The following is a 22,686-nucleotide window of genomic DNA, read 5'->3' as shown; positions in this document are numbered from 1 at the left end:
CGTTTGGCTCCTTGACTCTGATGCTCTGCAGTGACTGATGCTACACAACAACAACATGAAGGTCACATGGTTCAGAAGTGTTCGCTGCCCCACAGACTGCAGGTCGCCGTTTTTGAGCATATCAGAGATTTCAAAAGCGGCCAATGTGGACGAAAAGCAAAAGCCACAAACACACCATTTTGAGATTTACTTCCAGCTTATGGTGGACACAGCCTGAGGCCACGAACCTTATCCTTGTTTTCCTTCTACCTCCAGCTGCATCCATCTCTGGTGCACAAATGTATTATTTTAATGGCCTGACAGGAATCAGTTCAGGTTTTTCTGTCTGGTGCGACCTTGAAATATCCTCCAAGTTAGAGCGGGGATTGGATAATTATGTAATTTTAGATAAGTGGAGACGTCTTCACCGCAGTGGCGTTGGAGGCCACACCGGCAGGCATGACGAGGGGAGCTGATCTTTGAACCCAGCAGACAGCTGACAGCGACAGGGCCAGGAGGTTAACTCTTTATGTGACGCCGTTTATTTACAGCGTGTCTCTTTTGACTTTGAGACTCTTTACACGCTCGCTGATGGCTGCAACACGGCTCATCAAATCAAGACGTCAGGGTGAGTTCTCAGCTCGCTCAACGCAGGTAAGATACCCGTAAAGTAATCCATACGTCTGTCTTTATTATCCATCTGAGTCCTGAGTGCATTCGCTTGCCTTCCTTCAAAAACATGGACAAAAGACACTGAGCAACTGAGCCCCAAGGTTAACAAAGCATTAGCAAAAGTTGCAAAAAAAAAAGAGACAAGAAAAGAAAAGAAAAGAAAATTAACTGCAAATTGAGAAAAAGAGAAAATTCATTAGAAAATTATATAGGGGGGGGGGGGGGGGGGGGGGGGGGGAATCCAGAAAACTATATTTATAATTACATATTTCAAATTATCTTTAAAAAAAAAAAAAAAAAAAAAAACTTTTTGCAGGGCTTATTTTCAGATCATTTCCGTGTATTTTTTTCTTTTATTTATTTATTTATTTATTTATTTATTTATTTTTGCTCATTTTTGTGGTGTTCTCCTGATTTATTGCTTCTTTTTTTTTTTTTTTTTTTTGAGCTGCTCATTGCCTTTTTCCCCATGTTTTTGGAAAAAAATCATGTGAATCTGACCAGGTTTCAAAGGGTCACCAGTGGTCATTTTTAAGATGTGATCAATTTTAGTTTGTTTGATGTGAGTGGCAAGTGTATTCACTGCCCTGTGCCTCAAAAAACTACAAGTTCCCATCAAAAAATGAGGATGGAAAAGAGCCCCGATGCTTCGTGACGAGGCTCAACTTGACAACCAACGCACCAAAACTGAATTCAAATGTATCCGAATATAACCTTTATCTCTGAGGCAGGGGAACAGTTTCATAAGCTCTTTATTAATCGTATCTTTTCAAACTGCGGTTCACTGCCGCAGTGATCCCCGTCACTTGGCTGCGTGCTCTGCAGCTGCCTGTTTTGGGCCATAGGTCTGTGGTTGTGCGCCAGTCACCAAACCCAAGAGAAGGTAATTATAATCAAATGAATGAGCCATGAATGTGTCGGTCCAGCCTGCTTTGGACGCCCCGTTGGTCCTGCGTCTGAGACAACCGTTCCTTCATTAAGCCAAAGCGGCGTCCTGATTGACGGTGATGAACATTATCTTTCGCTGAATAGCAACGACGGAGAGAATAACTGACACGGCGAGTGATGTCGTGGCGTTTTTAGCAGTCTGTTTCAACTGGAACGGAGCTCAGCTGCCATGATGAGGAAAAAGCACAGATGCAAACGTTCCCAAGACCTAGACAGCCCAATAAATGACTAATTGTATCTTTAAATAGGCATACTTTCCAAAGGAGCACTTTTAGGGAGTAAGTTGAACTAAGCACTCATTTATATCAATGTGCAGCACTATTGATGCATTTGACTTGGACTCTAAGGCTGAGTGCCAGTTCACTGTGTACCATTTAAGGCTCTGGGACTTGCTCGCTCCCCACATGATTTCTCAGAGCTGTGCAGGGCTACCTCTTTTTTTTTTTTTTTTTTTAAAAGAGTTTATTCTACTGGGCAGGGGTAAACATCCCTGGGGCCCATCAGTCACCGCTTGCCGTTTGAGTGCAGTCCAAGAGGCCCCCCAGTGAGAGCCGCAAAAACCTGCATGGCCCCGCGTGACGGTCCAAAATGCGCCCATCTGCCAACAGTGGTCGGTGCGGCTCCGGCGCTCGACACCTCTCCGCATTTTCGGAGTTTATCATTCCACAATGGGAGCCACGCCGAGGGGGGAATACCTGCCACCGCTCCACGGGGGAGCAAAGCCAGACCGTGACCATCATGAATTTAAAGCAGTCCCTTGTATCAAGCACATTCAAGCCTGAATGGTTATGCAACAAGAAAGTTGGCTTGTTGGCTAAAAATCAATCTGTCACTCAGTCATTCATGCACGCTCCGGTTCATGCATTCATTCATTTAGTCATTCAGACTTTCATTTATTCAGACATTCTCTTTCATTCTGTCGATGATTTATTCATTCCTCCTGCCAGTGATTAATTTATGCGTTTATTCTTCCACAATACGCATTCATTCCATTGAATCCGGCGTTTCCTCCGCCGTTTATTGAGGTTTATTTATCATAATGCTGCAGAATGTAAAGCTGTTTCCGGCATTGTCTTTGAAAAGTGCAATAAATAGTTTCTAAAAGTATACGTTCTGTCTGTCATCTGTCTTTGAATATAATAAAATACTTAAAAAGGAAAGAGAAACCTACAATAAAGGTTGAAACTGAAGGTGGGGTTGTGTGTGTGTTGTTGTTGTTTTTGGGATGGGGTTTGTCTGAACATAATTTACATAAACATACCACAGACTTGAGACTCAAACCAACAACCTCTTGCATGGCAGGCAGCTGTTTACCTGCCTGAGCTACAACTGATGAGCTTCCATGCATTCTTTTCCAGCTCTTTGACAGGTTTCTCTTTTCCACGCACACAAGTCAATGATTTTTATCAAATTTGCCTCTTTAACCAGTGAAGCTTTGTTGGTGTAGCAGGATGAAGCATTCATCTTGAACTCAGCACATTGTGAGTTCAAATCCTCTTATTAGGCTTGTTAAATCACTTTGTTTCTGCAGGACTCCACTCAAAAAAGTGAAGGAGAAAAAGTGAAAAGTTTCTGTAAAAAAGACCTAAAAAACAAAGGGGTAAATACACTCAAATGTCTATCTTTATAATATAATATAATATAACATGATATAATATAATATAATATGATGTACTATAATATAATATAATATAATATAATTGTTGAGTAAGTGTGGAGGTGGTGGGGTTTAGTTTTAAAAACTAAACAAACTAAAGTTTGACAGTTCAGAAGTGGTTCAGTCAATATTCAATACAAATTTAGGGGGTTTGAAATTTGAATTTAAATTTTTTTACAGTGCAGTCATTCAAGTCTCCCCGCTGCAAAAAGTCCACTTTGAGGTAAAGGTGTGAACATTTTTTAGGCCACCTCTTTGGGTGATCGACATAGACAGAGACAAAGAGAGCGAGAGCAAACGGCCAGTTTGTGCACCAGTCAGCTGCTCAAACTTCAACCTGCACCATTTTTTACAGTGTAGTCAATCAGAGTGACTTGAAAGCTCCCCGCTGTAAAAAGTGCACTTTGAGAGAAAGGTTTTTTTTACACCACCTCTTTGGGTGCTACACTGTAAAAAATGGTGCAGGTTGAAGTTTGAGCAGCTGACTGGTGCACAACTGCCGTTTGCACTCGCTCTCTATGTCTCTGTCTATGTCGATCACCCAAAGAGGTGCATAAAAAATTTTCACACCTTTCACCCAGTGTTCACTTTTTGCAGTGGGGAGGATTCAAGTCAGACTTAATGACTGCACTGTAAAATATTACAAATAAAGTTGTTATCCTAATTTTTACCATGACTTTGGTGGTGGTTGGGAGGTGAACAGTTTGATAAACTGTTCAGTTTGACAGTTCAGAAGCAGTTAAGTCAATGTTCAATACAAATTTCAGGTTTTTGAAATTTTAATTTGAATGATAAAAAAAAGTTTGACAAAGTTCAGATACATCCCTGCACCCCCCCCCCCCCCCCCCCCCCCCCCCCCCACACCACACCCCACCCCCACACCACCCCCCACTCCCACCCCCTCCCCCCACCACACCACCCTCCCATTCAGTGTGACTTGAAAGCTCCCCGCTGCAAAAAGTTAAATGTTCATCAACTTCTCTGTGTGGAAAAGAGAAACTTGTCAAAGAGCTGGAAGAAAGCTGCCTAAGCTTCTCAGCTGTAGCTCAGACAGGTAAACAGCTGCCTTTGGTGCAAGAGGTTGTAAGTTTGAATCCCGCCTATGTTGGTCCAAAAGTTTTCCCCATGTTGAACCTTTGGAGAAATTAGCTGAAGGAAGTGAGGAGCAGCTCAGCAGGATCACAGTGATCTTCATCAGTAGTTGAGATGTGAAGCAGCCTCATCCTCAACTTTAACATAACAGTCAACAAACTGATGAAAAACTTGCAGCAGCTGCTCAAAGTAGAGGCTGTGCTTTCTGATAACATAGTTTTCTAGTGGGGAACTGGTCTGAACAGCTCCAAAGGATTTCTGACCCACAGACCTGGGATTCAAACTGGCAACCTCTTGCATGTGAGGCAGCTGTTTATCTGACTGAGCTACAGCTGATGAGCTGCTCAAGTGTTCCTCCAGCAAGTTTCTCTTTTCACACACCAAGTCAATGGTTTTTCATCAATTTTGTCAACACACACTGTAAAAAATGGTGCAGGTTGAGTTTGAGCAGCTGACTGGTGCACAACTGGCCGTTTGCTCTCGCTCTCTTTGTCTCTGTCTATGTCGATCACCCAAAGAGGTGGCCTAAAAAAATGTTCACACCTTTACCTCAAAGTGGACTTTTTGCAGCGGGGAGACTTGAATGACTGTACTGTAAAAAATTAAATTCAAATATCAACCCCCCAAATTTGTATTGAATATTGAACTGAACCACTTCCGAACTGTCAAACTTTAGTTGTTTAGTTTTTAAAACTAAACCCACCACCCACACACAACTTCCAGTCAAACTTTTTTTAATATGCACTGTAAAAAAATTTCAAAATCAGTGCCAAAATGACGTTTTTCCGTCTTTGCTGAACTGGTTCTGAACTGTTGAACTGCACTGTTCAGAACCTGTTCAGAAACCCCCTCCATCCTGGTGCAGCAATACAACGTCTCTGCTGTGTTGACAAAATTTATGAAAACCATTGACTTGTGTGTGTGGAAAAGAGAAACTTGTCACAGAGCTTGAGGAAAGTTTCAGCAGATCATCAGTTGTAGCTCAGACAGATAAACAGCTGCCTCACATGCAAAAGGTTGGCAGTCTGAATCCCACGTCTGTGGGTCACAAAACCTTCTGAGCTCTTCAGACCAGTTCCCCACTGGAAAACTATGTTATCAGAAAGCACAGCCTCCAATTTGAGCAGCTGCTGAAAGTTTTCATCAGTTTGTTGACTGTTATGTTAAAGTTGAGGATGAGGCTGCTTTCACATCTCAAACTACTGATGAAGATCACTGTGATCCTGCTGAGCTGCTCCTCACTTCCTTCAGCTTTGTCATGTGATTCCTACAAAGGTTCAGCATCTAGAAAACCTTCAGACCAGCAGATGTGGGATTCAAACTTACAACCTGTTGCACCAAAGGCAGCTGTTTACCTGTCTGAGCTACAGTTGAGGAGCTTGGGCAGCTTTCTTCCAGCTCTTTGACAAGTTTCTCTTTTCCACACAGAGAAGTTGATGAACTTTTTGCAGCGGGGAGCTTTCAAGTCACACTGAACGTCTGCACTGGAAAAATTACACAATATATAGACCACCCCTCAACAACCCCACCCTCCACCCACCCCCACCATAACCCCACTGCCCCCCACCCCTAAAGTTTTTTTTGTTTGTTTTTTTAAACGAATTTTGTTGTTTATATTCAATTGATTTTATTTTTATTTTTAATTTTTTTTTTGGGGGGGTCAGGGGATTTATCTGAAAAGTGCACTTCAACAGGTGAACCGGTTCAGTCAAAGTCAGGCTGAAAATTAGAATAACAACTTTATTTTTAACATTTTTTACAGTGCAGTCATTAAGACTCCCCACTGCAAAAAGTGAACACTGGGTGAAAGGTGTGAAAATTTTTTATGCCACCTCTTTGGGTGATCGACATAGACAGAGACATAGAGAGCGAGAGCAAACGGGCAGTTTGTGCACCAGTCAGCTGCTCAAACTTCAACCTGCAAAAACTTTTTACAGCGGGGAGCTGCACTGTAAAAAATTTTTAAAAAAGTTCTCACTGAACTGCTTCTGAAGTGTCAAACTGAACAGTTTTTAAAACTCCACTCTCCCTCCCCCCCTCTGCAATTTCATTCCTTATATAAAAAAATGTTCACAGCTTTCAGTCAAACTTTTTTTAATCTGCACTGTAAAAAATTCCCCAAACTGTGCAAATTCTGACACTTTTTCCGTCTTTGCTGAACTGGTTCTGAACTGTTGAAGTGCACTGTTCAGAAACTGTTCAGAAACCCCTCCACTCCACCCCCCACCCCCTGTACCCCCTAACCCCCACCCCCCCACCCCTCCCCAGCCTCCTCACCACCCCCCACACCCCCCTCCAATTTAACCTTTATTGACCCAGGTGTTTCTTGTTTGGCAACAAAATAAAACATTTAATTTCCCTAACTTTCTCAAATTCTGTAATATATCATATTATATTATATTATATTATATTATGTTATAAAGATAGACATTTGAGTTGTTTTATCTCTTTGTTTTTGTGGTCTTTTTTACAGAAATTTTTCACTTTCTCCCTTCACTTTTTTGAGTGGAGTCCTGCAGAAACAGACAAAGTGATTTAAGAAGCCTAATAAGAGGATTTGAACTCACAATGTGCTGAGCTCAAGATGAACGCTTCATCCTGCTGCACCACCAAAGTTCCACTGGTTAAAGAGGCAAATTTGATGAAAATCATTGACTTGTGTTCATGGCAAAGAGAAAGTTGTCAAAGAGCTGGAGGAAAGCATCAGCAGCTCATCAGCTGTAGCTCAGTCAGATAAACAGCTGCCTCCCATGTAGAAGCTTGTTGGTTTGAATCTCATGTCCATCAGGTGATGTTTTCCCAAGCTTCAGATATCAGTGTGATTTTTAATCGACATTTCTAATCGTTCTCCATCTAAAAATTCACATTATTACAGTTTTAGCATTTACAAGATCCTGTTCCCGACTTGCTTTAGTTTGTGTTTGTCATCTTATTTCTCTGAGGGTTTAACAACATAGAAAACTTTCAGAACTGGGATTCAAACTCCCAACCTCTTGCATGGGAGGAACCTGTTTATGTGACTGAGCTACAGCTGATGGGCTTAGACATCATCTTCCAGCTCACATTTCTCTTTTCCATGCAGAGAAGTCGATGCTTTTCGGTGAATTTTCCTCCAATGCAGCAAAGTTGTGGAGCTCCGCATGTGAGCTCAAATCTCACAATCATGATTCATGTTAATTCTGTTTCTCTAGTACTTCTTTCATAATCGCTACCATCCTAATAAAAGAAAACTGAAGACAGGACAATGATGGAAAGTGTTTATTTAAGAAGACCTGAAAAACAATGAAAATGAAATGTGCATTGATATCACATAATATAATACAACAGTAGAGAGTTTGGGGTTTGTGATCAGTTTTCTGAAGTCAAAGTCAGGGCTAAAATTAGGATTAGAGTTATTTTGGGACTTTATTTTTATTTTAACAGTGCAGACATTCAGTGTGGCTTGTTCGCTCCCCGCTGCAAAAACTGTCCATTTGCTCTCGCTCTTCTTTGTCTCCGTCTATGTCGATCACCCAAATTCGAACACCCACTTTTCGAACTTTAACACAAGACCTGCACTGTTAAAAACACAACTGATCCCAAACCCGAAGTACGGATTGAACTTTGCAGTTTTCCTGAGCTGTGAAACTGCACCGCTCACAAAACCACACATGCAAAACAACGTCCACACACACACACACACCCCCCCCACCTCCAGTTTCAGCCTCTATTGCGGGTTTCTTCCATGTCAGACCAAAGACGACCCGGCTTCCGCAGACAGATCATTAGAGGCTTCGGCAGCTACAGGTGCCGCTAATGAGAGGAAATGAACCACCTCTCCTCCCTTCCTTTTTGACCCGGGCCTTGATTATATGACCAGTTTTCACAGCTTGTCTGTTATGCTTGTTCATGTCAAACTGCATTTATGCATTAGTCACTTTAGTTGGGCTGATAAACACGGGGGGGAAAAACACGGCCTTTTGCGGCGAAACTAGTCGGGGCACACGCGTTTCACACGATTTCATCACTGTGTCCATTTGTATCAGCTCTCTCGTTCGAAAGATGACACGCTCACTGTTTCACTGTTGAAAGGGATACAATAGATTACATTATCTTGTCACAGCGGAGTTTGTATTCTTACAAGATATTGCATGATATTTGAGTTTCAAAAGGTTCACTCTGATTTGAGCCTCTGGTCTCAGTATTGACAAATACAGACGTTTTTTAAAATGCCTTTAAGATGATGTATTATTCTGTGTGTCATGATCACCCGGTTTGAATAAATGAATAATACGTTGCATTTTAAACCCCACTGACAGGTGAAGTTCTATTCTCATGAGAGCGGCAACTACATAAACACGCATAAATCAGCGAGGCGGGGAACTACTTAATGGCCGGCTTAATGCTTGTCAGATCTGGAGCTTCAACTTTGAAAAGGTTAAAGTGCCGTCCAATTTTCAGGCGCAATAAAAACAGAGCAAAACACGAGGAGCAAAAAAAAAAAAAAAAAAAAAAAAAAAAAAAAACAAGGAAAATAGAGAAAAAACAGAGCAAACCAAAGAAAAGATAGATAGATAGAGGATATAGATGATGTACTTCATCAAACTGGGAAATTCTTAGTTACAGCAGCAATGGAAACATAAAATAAAATCAAATTTAAATAGAAAAAATGCAGTAATATACAATAAAGACTATATACAGTAAGTACAGTAAAAAAAAATATATAAACATCAAAGGCTATATACAGTAAAACATAAACATCAAACAATATTAAAATATACAGATGGTAATATGAAATGGTCAGTATGAAATACACGATTAACTTAGTTAATATACAACAGAATGAATGTATATTAACTAAGATATAAATAATATAAATGATAAATAAACAGTTAAGGTGCTGAGTAGTGGACAGACAGACAAAAATGGGATCTTGAGTCACTGTGTGTATGATAACCTGGGTGGGGGGAAAAAAATAAAAAAATAAATAAAGGTTGAGAGGTATGATAATCAAAGTGGTGGTAAAAGAACTCCAAAAGTGGTCTGTCTCTGGCACGCGTTGCATTTTGGCAGCGTTTCAAGGCAGGATTGCAGAATTTATGACAAAAGCACTCAGAACAACACGAGCACGGTGAGGTTTGCTCGGCTATTCAAAAGCAGATTTAATGGCGCGTGCAAACACACACTTGAATACAGAAGGAAGGGCAGAAGCCCAAACTCTATTTGCGGAGGTGTGGAAGACGTGAGAGACAAGCTCATTATGCAGTTCGGGACATACTGTATCATCGATTAACATTCATCATGCTCAATCTACCCTCAAACTCCTTGTCGCCCAACCTGCGCCGCACATGCAAAGCGCTCCCTCCTGCCTTAGCCATGTTGGCGGACAGAGGTTAATGGGAGCGGAACGCCGTGTCAATGTATTCCCGTGTATTTAGAGGACCTGCAACTGGGAAGTTCAGGACGACTGATGTTTACCAAACGTTTCCCCCTTTACATTCCGCTCAAATGAGTCCCGGGGAACTGTGGTGGAACTGCGCGGCTCCCTGTGAGGCTGTGTGCTGACGAATGGAAAATGAAATATATTTATATATATACACCACTGATATGTGGCCACTTTATTAGGTCCAACTGCACAACCTAGTACTATCCAATCCAACTGTTGTGCCATGAAGTTTCCTTTTCTGATGCCTATGCTCAGGTTTTCTTTTTTGTAGTAGAGCTGTTCAATCACAACCACTTAATAGTGCATACTTATATACACACACTGGCCACTTAATTAGGTATACCTGCACAGTCTAATATGTGTTTATGATGCCTATAATGCTAAGGTTTTCATTCAATTCTATGTTTGGCATTGGGCTCATGGTTAGTGGTGTTCATGCATTTTAAAGGTGTTTCCAATATTCTGTCCCCCTCATTGTAAATAATAGGGAGGACAAAAAAACTAGAAACACCTCTCAATATAACATAGTCCAGTACCTCTGCAAACTACGACCTCAATAATAAACATAGAATTAAATTTCCACATTTCTCCACAAAAACTGAACATTATAAACTTTCATAAAAGGTAGAATTTATGGTCAAGCTGTTGCACTGACCTGCATTAGACTGCACAGGTGGACCTAATAAAGTGGACGCTGCGTGAACATATGATCTGCTGCCTGTGCATTGATCTGCCAGCACACTCCTGGGCCACCTACCGCCTGTTTGAGTGCAACAATATGCCGTGTCATTGATCAACACTTGGAACACTCGCACCGGGGCTGCAGTCGAGACCACAGGCATCGTCCACGAGGTAAGATCCTGTGTGATGGCTGTATTCAGTCAGCGGAATAACACCTCATGTCTATAGAAATCATGCCACAAGACCTAATTGATGTCAGCTTGAATCACTGACACTGAACAGTTTCACAATCCTAGTGTGTGTTTTTGCATGTATGTGTTGCTCGTATCACTTGTGCCCATTAAACAGCCTTTCTGCAGTTTGGACGCCTCCGTGCAGGAGAGTAGAGCCCATCGGCCGCCGTTGCTTGCGATCCAGAAGATGCCGTTCCGTCTTCTCCTCCCTGAACTGGAGTTTTATGTGAGCTTTTCAATTTGGACTGTAGATAATAAATCGTAATATTATTGAGGTAAATCCTAATGATAAGCTGCCATCTCTCCGTGTACCTACAAGCAAAGTCAGTGAAATTGCAACTTACCTCCTGTGTTTGCCAGTCAAACTGACTCAAGCTCCATCTGGACCTTCTCACATGTGCATTTCAATACATTTTTCATACAGCAGCCATTTTGACACGAATAGCAGCATAAACACAGGTGTTCCTTATGACATTAACACAGTTCTGTCTCATCTGCACCCAGCAGAGTCGGGGTCTGCTATTTTGCATGTGGCTGGCTGCGCTTAAATGGAGCTGAACTTAATGAAATGTATTTAATACAGCATGTGATTTCCATGCCATTTCAGCCAAGATGGCTGCAGTGAAAAACTGTCACTCGCAGATGGACGGACACTCGATATTCTGCGTCGATGCCGCTCAGGTGGTCTGGAGCAACACTCAAAGGGGTGACTGACAGTTTATTGGCCAAATTCAGTCCAGCCGTGGGTCATTGCCATCTTCAGGGTCACGGGGTGGCTGCTGTCTTTCCCTGCATGCATTGGGCTGAAATACATGGGAAGGTTCTCCAGATAATCACATTCAAACTGCAGCCTCCCATCTCCCTGACTTGCATATCTTTAGAACATGAGGGGGAACCCAAACCAAACTGGGACCTCTTGTGGACAGTGACTAAGTGACAGCGCGCCCTTAACCTCATGCTTTTTTTTATTTATTTTAAGTTGTGTTTTAATGTCAGTTTTGTGCAACTAAACCACAAATGCCTGGCAGCGCCCACGAGGAATCGATACCAGGTCAAAAGAGGTTACAAACGGAGATTCGTCCGAGCCCAGATGTATCTGAGAACAGCCCTGCAGTCGTTCTGTTGAATCTCACGCGGTGAAGTGTGGAGCACACACTCTTGGCCTCTCAGGACACAAACTGAAAGCAGCGCAGCGATGCATATTTATTGATGTTAAACTCATGTTGCAGATGCTAAACTTATGCCTTCTAAGTTTCCGACTGGGCTGCACATTGTAGTCAAGGCAATCAAAAGTAAGATCTGATGTAGCGTAGATGAAATTTTAATGCAGTTTGAACATCAGACTGGACTCGCTAATGGAAAAAGATGAAAAGACTCTGGTCGCTACATATTTCCTGTGAGTTTACCTGACCTTTAGGTTTGCTGTATGGTTGGTGTGGGATGTTGCCCAATTATTTTTGAAAGGTTCCTCCAAAAATAGCAGCAGCAACAAAGTAAGCCGCTCTCCCAAGAGCATTCACTGTTTGAAAGATAGTATGTTTTAAAAATAAAATAATAAGAAAAAGCTTATATTAGTCTTGAGCTCATTTTCTTTCATTATGGAGCAGAACAAAGTGAACAACGTGGGAAGAAGTCTCAAAGTTTGCAGTTCGTTTCGGGCTGACGTGCAGTTGAAGCCTGGTTAGGTTCATTTAAGGCTGACATGCTGTGGAACTGTTTAAACAGAATATGAAATTGCTGAGGTAGAAAGATTTTATTTACTTTGATGTCATCCAGCCGTCTTTTTCGGCGTGTGTGAAATGCAGCCTCTTAGTTTGAGGGGAGGGAGGGAGGACAAGCTGAAGCACAGGCGGATGGGGCTCGCTGCTAAGAGGACAATCTGTGTAATTTCTCACCTTGCACTCAATGATTTCAGTCAACGATCCACGGGGAAAAAATCTATTAAATCTTATTCCCCCAAATTACCCGAGGAGGCGTTCATTTTCAGAATAAGTCTCCCAAATTTTCTGCCTACAGAGAAAAATAGTCAAAAGGCACAGTTCATCGAGGCTGCCTTGTTGGTGACAGTAATGATATGATATTAACCTCTTCACCCTGTGAAATCCCGTCGGTGGGTTTGCCATTACAAATGCATGCTGTGCAGCCGAGCTTTGTTCAAACCCGCAGAACTTATTTTAAATTCCAGTGGAGATCCCAAGGTTACCAAAACACCCAATGCGTCCCGCTGAATTACAGGGAAGTGTCTATAAAATGATGCATAAGGCACGTAGAGCCATAAAACAATGGCATCTCGGGTTTGAATATCTCACTCGGTGTAAGTGTGATACAGCTCCAATGACGTGGAAATTAAAGGGGGTTTCTATCACAGGGAATTACTGAATTACTGACAGAAAAAATGTTCACACAAAGCCTTGGTGTTTTGAATCAAACACCAAGGCTTGGCGACCTGGTTGGTGAAAGAACGGACGCGGAGAAAACCATTTACCGTCATAAATGAAACTAATTCTGTCCAGACATCGTGTACGGAAGGTTACAGAGCAAAGAAGATCTCAGCTTTGTGTAGGTTTGTGTGTGTGCATGCATTTATTTATTTGTTTGGGATAGTCATCAATATCAATCAATCCATCAATCAATCATACTTTATTTGTCCCCAGGGGAAAATTTGGTAATATGCAATACAGTCGGCCCGAATCTGTTGGGATTCAGGCCAAGTCCAGTGTGCATGTGTTTGTACAGCACACACACTATATATACATATATATATATATATATATATATATATATATATATATATATTTTTTTTTTTTTTTTTTTTTTTTTTTTGGCACTTTTTGAAGTCAGGTACGACAGGTTAAATGGCCCCTATAGACCGGCTGACTGATTTAAAACTCAAAGGCCACCTGCCTGGCACCCTCGGGCCTGTAATTGCCATCACTGTAGTGACAGTCGGAGAATCACACACGAGAGGGATTATCTTGTGGCAAAGGTTCCTCTGTGCCGGGCTGATTGCATTAAGGTGCCCATGGAGCCCACCCTGTGGAGGAATTAAATAAAAAAGCTGTTAGCTGTACACGGCGCGTTTAAGGTGATTTCACTTAGCGCCTGCTGTTAATCAAAGGCGATGAAGTTGGACTTCAGTGAAAGCTGCAAACCCGCCTTGGATGGATGGATATGGTTAAGGACAGTGTATATATATATATAATGGAGTTATTTTACATAGCAAGGCGCTGGCTTTAACAGCCCATCACAGCAGGCCCATGCAGAGACTGTTAAAACAACTCCCCGAGGTCCAACATTAAAGAAAAAAATCATAAATAAATAAAAATAAAGCAAAACATTACATTAGACAGTACATTAAAGCATCACAGTGCATGTGATACATCATAGAGTCAATGGAAAACAATAACAAATGTGCTTTTATTTTGTTAAAATGATCAAATAAACACAACAACCTAAACACCACCACATACATAACACATAATTAATAAACAATAACTGACATTAGAACCCCAATACTAATCATGGCAAGCTATTTTAACAAACATTACAGTAAGTAAAGCAACTGATTACAATCAATATTGATTCACATGGTTTATTTAATATTTATGTGGTATCTTTGCACTAAAGAATTCATAACACGTCTAGCCGAATTAAATGCAAATTCATATAAATGACAATTGTAGCTGTATTGCATTAACAAGCAAAAACCAGTGACTACAAAAGCCTATGTAATCATGGCATGGGGATTTGATTTTAAACTGTTGAAGATTTGTTTTTTCCCCAATAAAATGTCACTTACCAGGGTCTCATGAACAATTTCCTTTGATTTATCCAGCCTTCAATTTCCCTCTGGTGCGTTCACGTGCATCTCCAGGCTCTCCGAATCTTTGTGTGTGTTCGACAGAAATAACGACCGTGCAAAGTAACACAAACAGATCACCTATCTCAAGCAAGTTTCAAGCCTGCGAGTTGCTTCTCATTCTGCTCACAAACTATTTTGTGGTGGTTTTCCAGCGGAAGTGCGGGTCAGGGTCGCGGCAGGTCGTGGCCGCGGCTCAACAGCGGGCCACGCATGGTTTGAGACTCGAAATGGGTCACTCTTGCGCCTGATAGGTCACCACATGACAAGTGTGGTATGCTTTTTAATGACTCCGAGACCCGCGGTGACACTGGATATGCTGTGCGCCGGGATCCGCTTGCACTTGTGTTCCTGTTCTTGAACCCCTTTTGGGCCCCCGGTCACACTGCAGCGCGGTTATGTGCAGACACGTGGCTTTTGTCACATAAATCTTAAAATCCTGTCCCTTTTTCCACTCCAGAGCTAATCCATCATTAAATAATATTTGACCTAGAAAAAGTTTACTCATAAACAAGTAGACTGTACCAGCCCGGCAGAACTGAACACACACACACACCCTTACTTTGACACAGATACTTGTATGTGCAGTGTGTTGATGTACATATAATAATGAAACAGTGCCATAAAAAAAGTACATAGAAAATTCATACTTTTCCAAGGTTGAATTGGTCTCATTTGATAAAACTGCACTGTAGACAGTTATCCCCTGAAACAACTGCTGAGATGATACAGTAGATTGTGACTTTAATGGCTATTACTTTGAAAATCTACATCAGTAATGGATCACGCCTTATCATCTGAGGGGAAATTACATTTCGTTTGTCCGGGTAAACAAATCCACTTTTTTAATCAGCGAAGGGCTCGAACTAAGTTGGCATTTGGAAGGCGCTCATAAGCAAGTCAAATTGTAATTGCGGGGTCATCACGGAGGTACTTGTTGAAAAGAACAGTACTCTCAAGTATGCTATTATAAACTGTTATTGCTTGTTCGCCACCATAAAAAGAAATGGCTAGTTTGAAGGAGGGACCATGCTGGCTGCGGCAATATTCAGCGCGCCTTCAGATGTGCTCGCTGCTCAGGAAACTTAATCAAAATGTTGACCAACCTGAGAGTAAATAAATATGAAGGCAAAATTACATTTGTGACTGGAATAATCAAGTTGCCTGCTTGGTAGGTGTGTCTGCTTTTCACGTGGAGAAGAGGACAAGAAGGCTATCGCTGCAAAAGTGGTACGCTTACTGTCCTCATTGAAACACCAAAAATCCCCAACAAAAGCAAGGTTTACAATATGAACCAAATGTGCAACACTTATATATATATATATATTTTTTTTATTTTATATGAAAAAAATGACATTCAAAGAATGACCAAAAGCCATTAGCTGCAAATTGGAATGCATTAAAAAGCTGGAGGTGATATTTTCCAGCAATTTGCAGTGACCTTTGCATGGGCTTTCTGCACCCGTTCGTTTGGGCGTTTTTTTTTTTTTGTTTTGTTTTTTTGCGTTATACTCAAAGAGTGAAGCCTCCCAGCATGCAGCAGTGACGCAGAAGTATGGCTTTTACGGGGCGCTGCTGTGTGATTTCAATGGATTAAGCGCTTCCCAAAGAGACCAATGCTATGAATATGCACGTACAATTTTCCATACATTGGATTTACATCGCACTCACAGATATAATAGGTACCCCACATTCTATATTTAAGCATTTCAGGTGGTTAAGATGACAATTATAGACTGTAGCATGACTATATACCCCTACGTTTATGAATGTTTCTATCCAAGCAGGAAAGAAAGGCTGACACGGGAGCAGCCTTGGGTAATTTTTCTCATCATACAATCAAGGATATAATCACCATCATAACGGTAAGTGAGGCTTTTGTGTAAAGGTGGACATTTTCCACTACCAGACCAGAAGTCTTCACATTATGAGTATCTTCTTTGTCCACTCTCTCACTTTGCCTCTCTTTGTGCAATCGAGACTTCTGCAGTTCTTGAGATCAGATCACAAAGAGTCCTTGGCTGATGCTCAGAGCTGGATGATGCCAAAATCCAGCAATGCCATACTGGTGTTATTTTGTGCTGGGTGATAAATGCAACAGAGAGGTGCTAGTCTCTGGAAATGCCGGGCCATGATGGATCTAGTTCCTTGGTTATAGTCAGACTAGAGGACGGTATGCATTCTGTATTTGTTTTATGCATGTGTGTGAGGTTGGGCTGCATCTACATCCCTCCCCCCTGACGCACAAACACACACACAACACACACACCGCACCCCCGGTATTATGCCCAGGCCTCACTGTGTACACTTGTGATATCACCACATAACACACAAAGCAGAAGTGGTGCAGTGTGACTAGAAAAACGACGCGGCCACATAACATACTGTGCATCGTATATACCGGACAAGATAAATGCATTAGCGGGAGCATTCAGAGCCATGCACAGTATGGCATCCGCAGCATCGGCTCACTCGACTGCTGAGAGGCCCGCAACGCCGTGAATGCTAAGCTCGCTCACGGCCGGGAATGCATTTGACACGCAAAACATCATCACTTCAAGCCCTAAAACGTCATGACCGTGTAATGCCGGCAAATAGGAGAGGCCTGCTTTTCGTGAAGCAATGTGTTGCTAACGAACAACAGGTCAACACCTGCAAGATCCACAGCTGAAATTCATCTTCACCTCGGATTCACATCGAGCGCAAATGGCAGACGGAAACCGCCGGAGAATGTCAGACTGTGAAATAACCACAAGCCACACACAATAAACTGGGCTGCACATTTTTCCAATCAGCATTTCAGTTTACTCTCATTTTGATTTGATTTGAAAAGATATAAGTTTCTATTTCGGCGCACACATTCAGTAACTTTGCATATTTGAACTTTTTGGCTTCAGGTGGAGCACTGCTTAATACCAGAAGGTGGCGTCGGCTCCTACCAAGCTATTGCAATGTTATATAAATAAAGGGCAAATCAATTCCGGATTTATAGTTCAGTAAAATTATATGTAGTCAGTGTTGGTTTTTGTTAACTTACTGGACAACTTTTGGGTTTTTTGTTCTTTGTAGCTATTTTCATTTGTCAGTTTTTGTTAGCTTTTGTGTGTCTAAGTGAGCTGATCGCCCGCTTTATACGTTTCCCCCGTGTGTCATTGGTTGGGGTCAGTTCGTTCAAATTCAGTCCATGTGAAGCTGCTGTTTTTTTTTAAAATTGGGTTCTGTTTATTTGGCTCCTTTCATGACCCAGAACTTCCATTTAATGATCTTCCTTTGTATCTTTCCAATCGCTCCTCTTGGCCTGCTCGCTCGCTCCCTGACTGACATGAAGACTATGTTCCTCTACAGACGTGTTATCACCGACTATCTCTCATTTTTGCTGAAAACCAGGCGTCATCCTGGCATGTGCATAAGCAAATTGCATATTCAACTTATGTCCGGTTGCACATTCCTTTGTCGAGCCCACTGGTTTGTCACCCGCTGTTCTCTGGAGACAATGCAATTTCATGGATAATTCAATTTAGACTCAAGGGCACTGAAATATAAAAGGCACTTGAGGCCACTTATGCCATTGTTACGGTGCCAGCTAATGCAGATCTTGACAAATGTACTGCCGGCATAGAGACACAGACTGCAATTACCTTAGATAGGGATTTATTCAGCGAGACCCTCGCTGAGGACAGCACGGAAGCAGAACCGGTGTGCTAAAACTCTTTCCTGTGACTCGTGGAGGGGGGTCACAGTGACGCAGGCTGAGTCGTGGAAATATAGACTTTTCTCATGTCTGCTGATGACCGTTCGTCTTCTCCCCTGTATTGACAGGATGAAGTAATTTGTTTAGTCCCAACTATGAATCAATCACCGCGCCTGGTTGTGAATGCGCTCCAGATATGACAGCTATCAGAGGCCTATCATTGAAGTGTCATTGGCTGTCTCTGCCTTGCAGTCCTCATTCAAATAAATGCCATCGCTGTGTGGGCTCTGACTGAAATTAAAATGACTCTGCAGAGGGAAAAAGGTATAAGAAAGAAAAAAATATATATATTTATACATATAAGAGTGGGTATAGATTTTCAATATGAAATCTAAAGCAAAGTGAATTGCAATAATTCACATCAAAGTCAGACTGTCTATTCCTTTCACTAGAAAGAAAAAAAATAATACACATATGGCGGTCATCAACACAGCAGGATGTAAAAGAAAGCACTCCAGGGGGTTCAGGATGAGAGTTGTTTGGAGAGAAAACCCCTTTAGCTGAATTAAACTATTCCTCCGGAGTGGTACAGACGCACAGTGGAATTTAATTACACTTCTCGCTGCCTCTGCGGAATTATTTTCTCATGTACAGTTTTGAAATCAAAATAGCTAAATATGAAGCGAGCAAGACGATGACCTCTCCGTGAAGTTCTCCGCAGGAAACATGTTTCGAGTCACTCCGCGCGCTGACATTCTCCACAGTGGGAAAACTTAATGAATTATTTTGCCCCTTGCACCTCCCACCCTTTGAAGAGGAGGAAAAAGTTTAATTGACACTCAGTCTCACCTGCTCTCAAGAGGAAACACATCATTTCTTTCTCAGGGGAGCCTCACATAAATGAGACAGAACAAAAGCACGGGGAAAAATTCACATTCTGACGGCGTCTGGGATGTGTCGAAAGCGTCACTGGAAATTTCCTTCAAGAGGCATAATTGGAGCAAAGTAAATTGTTGGAAGTTTTCTAACGGAATGTGAGATTACCGCCGAGCCTTAACCTCGAGCCACCCCGCAGATGAATGCGAGGCGAGCCAAAATGTGACAAAAATGTCCTTTGAATAAATTAGACGAATTAACCTGCGCACAATAATTACTGATTTCCCTCCCATTTCCGAGAGACACTTGATGTGAATGAAAACAAGACTCGGCTGATGGAGGATGATCCTTACATTATGAATGTGAGAGCTGCGGACCAACCTTATGTCAAGAGACACTGTTCGGGTCTTAACTGCTACACCAACCTAATATATGCAAATAATTAATCAGCCCTCTCTCTTGATCTCAGTCTAACAAGTTGCTTTTGACACAGTGGCAGCTCCCAAACGAGTCCATTAACGCACTTACCTCAACTTCATCACTTTTCAGCGATGTTGACATTTTTGCATGAGAAGTCTCACCCTGAACGACTTTCTGGCAAGGGACTTTATTTCGAGCCGGGCTGATTGCGCACTGGAACGCATTTGCACACACACACACACACACTCCCACCCACCCACACACACACACACACAGAGGCAAGCACATCCTTTCTACCTCTCTCTCTCTCTGACCCTCTCTCTCTCTCTCTCACCCACAAGTACACTATGTCCTGCAGCATTAGCATTTTCACTGATGTCAATCACCGTAAGTGAGCATGAACACCCTTGAAATGCCCATTGTCAGCTCCCCGACAGCACCAAAACTTCCAGGCTCATCTCACCAATTTCCATATCTCAATTACTGTCATTAGCCGTAATAGACATTAACCAGTTTATTAAGGGGAAGCTCCATTTAGACGGCACTGTGTTAGACACTGAGGTTAGGCTGCACCAATAAGGATTAAGCCTAAAGCTGGATTAAACTGAGGTTTATCTATTAATCCTGCTGCACTCAAACATTAAACCCAGTTTTAAAATAGCCCGGGTTAAATTGAAATCTTGCGCGTTCATTTTGGTTTTACTGATCAGCAAACACAGACAACACAGATTATTTTTTGTTTCTCGGTTGCTTTAAGATGGAAATGATATGTCATTTAGGAATTGGATTTAAAGGTGCATTTCAAACAAAATAAAGGCATCAAATCGGCAGCATATTTGAGGTGGATGGAGCAATATGGGAAATTAAGTGACAGACTCACAGAGCTTTTCAACCAAGTCTGATATCAAAATTAGAGAAATTGCGATGGGTTGGTCAGCGTTAACGTTTTTCGATAACTGAAATTGCCACAGTCCAATGTAGGCTGCTTTGTTGTTATTGACAACATGCTTGGTCCCCAGTCCAGTCCCTAACTTGAACTTTGAATGCGACTAATCCTACACCAGTTTAATCCTTACTGGTGCCACCTGATCCATTTGAATTCATTTCATATTTCACCACATGCTGTGTTTCTCCAATTTTCTGCGTATGAGATGACAGAGTTTGCCTAACGGTGTCGTCCAACATGCAAAACTGGGTCAAAGAGAAACAGAGATAACTAGAAAGGTAGTGGCTGTGACTGGCAACTGAGGGGCTTCAGAAATCTTTGGGTATGTCATCACTTTCTTTGGGCTGACTATTAACTGTTTGATCAACACTCAGGCTTTGTTGAATGATTAAGTATCAGGACGAGCAGCTTGGTTTCCAGCTGCGTTAGACACAGACTTTTGTTCCATATGTCTTCTGGACCTCAGTAAAAACACTGCAAAAAAAAGGCCTTGGTTTAACTGAAGAACGACTGACAATACTGTTTTCACTACTTTCTAATTTCAAAAATAAAAGTTGGGTCAATTCTGAGAAGCAAAACAAAGGGAAAAAAAGCAAGAAAAAATGTTTGCATGAAGATGAAGTCATGGGTTGTGTTGGGAAATTAGTTTCTCTCCTATAACAGTGCATGGGAATCCTATCATTGCACTGAGGGGGCGCCAAAAAAGAGATGGTCACCCGGGAACAAGCGGATAATTGATCACAATGATAACGAATCGTATGGCTTGGAAAATCAGTCAAGCTGTGACAGTGGACCAGCTGTGTGGCTGTTTCCTGATATAAAAAGAACAGTTTATTTCCACTAGAGAGAAAGAGGGTGTGTGTGTGTGTGTGTGTGTGTGTGTGGAGGAGGGGGCAAATCCACTATTTTGCTTTTCCCAGCTGCCTCAGCTGGGCTTTACAAGCTGCAGCTGGTATAGTTGATCAAAGCACATCGTTAGTATAAAACATGTTTTAGGAAGCGAACGCAAACAAAGGCATAACTAAGCTATTGATCTGCCATTCTGCAATATGTGGATGAGCAAAGGGGGAGTGCCGCTTAAACGAAAGATTCACGGCGAGGATGAAAAATTCATGGAGTCCAGGAGAGAGTCGAGTCTGTGTTTGTGAAGGTGATCAATTCAAGAAGCCAGTGGAAGATGTTATAAAGATGTCTAAAATGATGTATTGCAATTTTACTCAATCAGGAGGATTTTTCTTATTTCTCACAGAAATAGTAAAAGTGCATGTTGTATTTTTGGCCATATGCGCCCTTGTTTTTACTATCAGTCTTTTACCCTGTGCACCTGTATTTATACAGTCATCTGAGTGCGACACTGCTGCCTTCTGTTTAGGAGAGTGGCCAAGCCATTGTTCCATGTACTTTCAGAGCAGTTATCATTTATGAGGCAGCAGGGCTCAAGAAAAACATGAATGGGAAATGAACACAAAAGTCATTGGGAAAGCAGAAAATGTGTCAAACGCAGTAATTAATGTTAAGCACTGCAGTGTTGGGCGGCGTGCTGTGCAGCAGTCTGAAACGCAGCCGACTCGGAGGCCCGTGCAGGCCAGGGATCGATTCCTGGCAGTGCTGGTCTCCCTCTAACGTGATGTATCCACGCCTCTGGCCCTTGGTCCTTTGTTCTGGCCCGGATAAAGAGAACGTATCAAAGTGCCTTTGCTGTTCTTCCTGGGAGAAGGCGGACACCAGGCAAAGGGAAAATCGTTGGAGATCTCACGGTGCTTGATCATAAGGACGCATCCCACGGACATTCTCATGACCCCAAACTGACACCGACAAGGTCAAACCTCCTGATTTTCACAGCAGGATATTTCTACCATCTTGGTACTTGGAAGTGTCCAAGTTGCACATTGTTGTCCAAATGAACCCAACAGGATTCAACTGTTCCTGTTGGGTCAGGAAATTTCAAGCATGGGCCAGGTCAGGATTTCTGGACATATTTTTTTGTCACGTTTCAGGTTTTACATTTTTCCAATTTCCCCTAATTTTAATGGTTTGAAAGGATACTGAAACTCTAGCCTGACCTCTACTGGTGAAAAGTAGCATGCCTGGTCTTTGGTGGCAGATGATGTCACTATTCCCTTCTAATTTAGACATGTTGGGTTTTATTGAGGCTCTGGCTGTTGGGTTTTGGTTGGGTCAGGTTCAACATTTTTCTGTAGTTTCTG

The sequence above is a fragment of the Myripristis murdjan genome, chromosome 2 (genome assembly GCF_902150065.1).
Source record: "Myripristis murdjan chromosome 2, fMyrMur1.1, whole genome shotgun sequence".
In the NCBI taxonomy this organism is placed as follows: domain Eukaryota; kingdom Metazoa; phylum Chordata; class Actinopteri; order Holocentriformes; family Holocentridae; genus Myripristis; species Myripristis murdjan.
Note: the sequence above shows the minus strand (reverse complement) of the source record.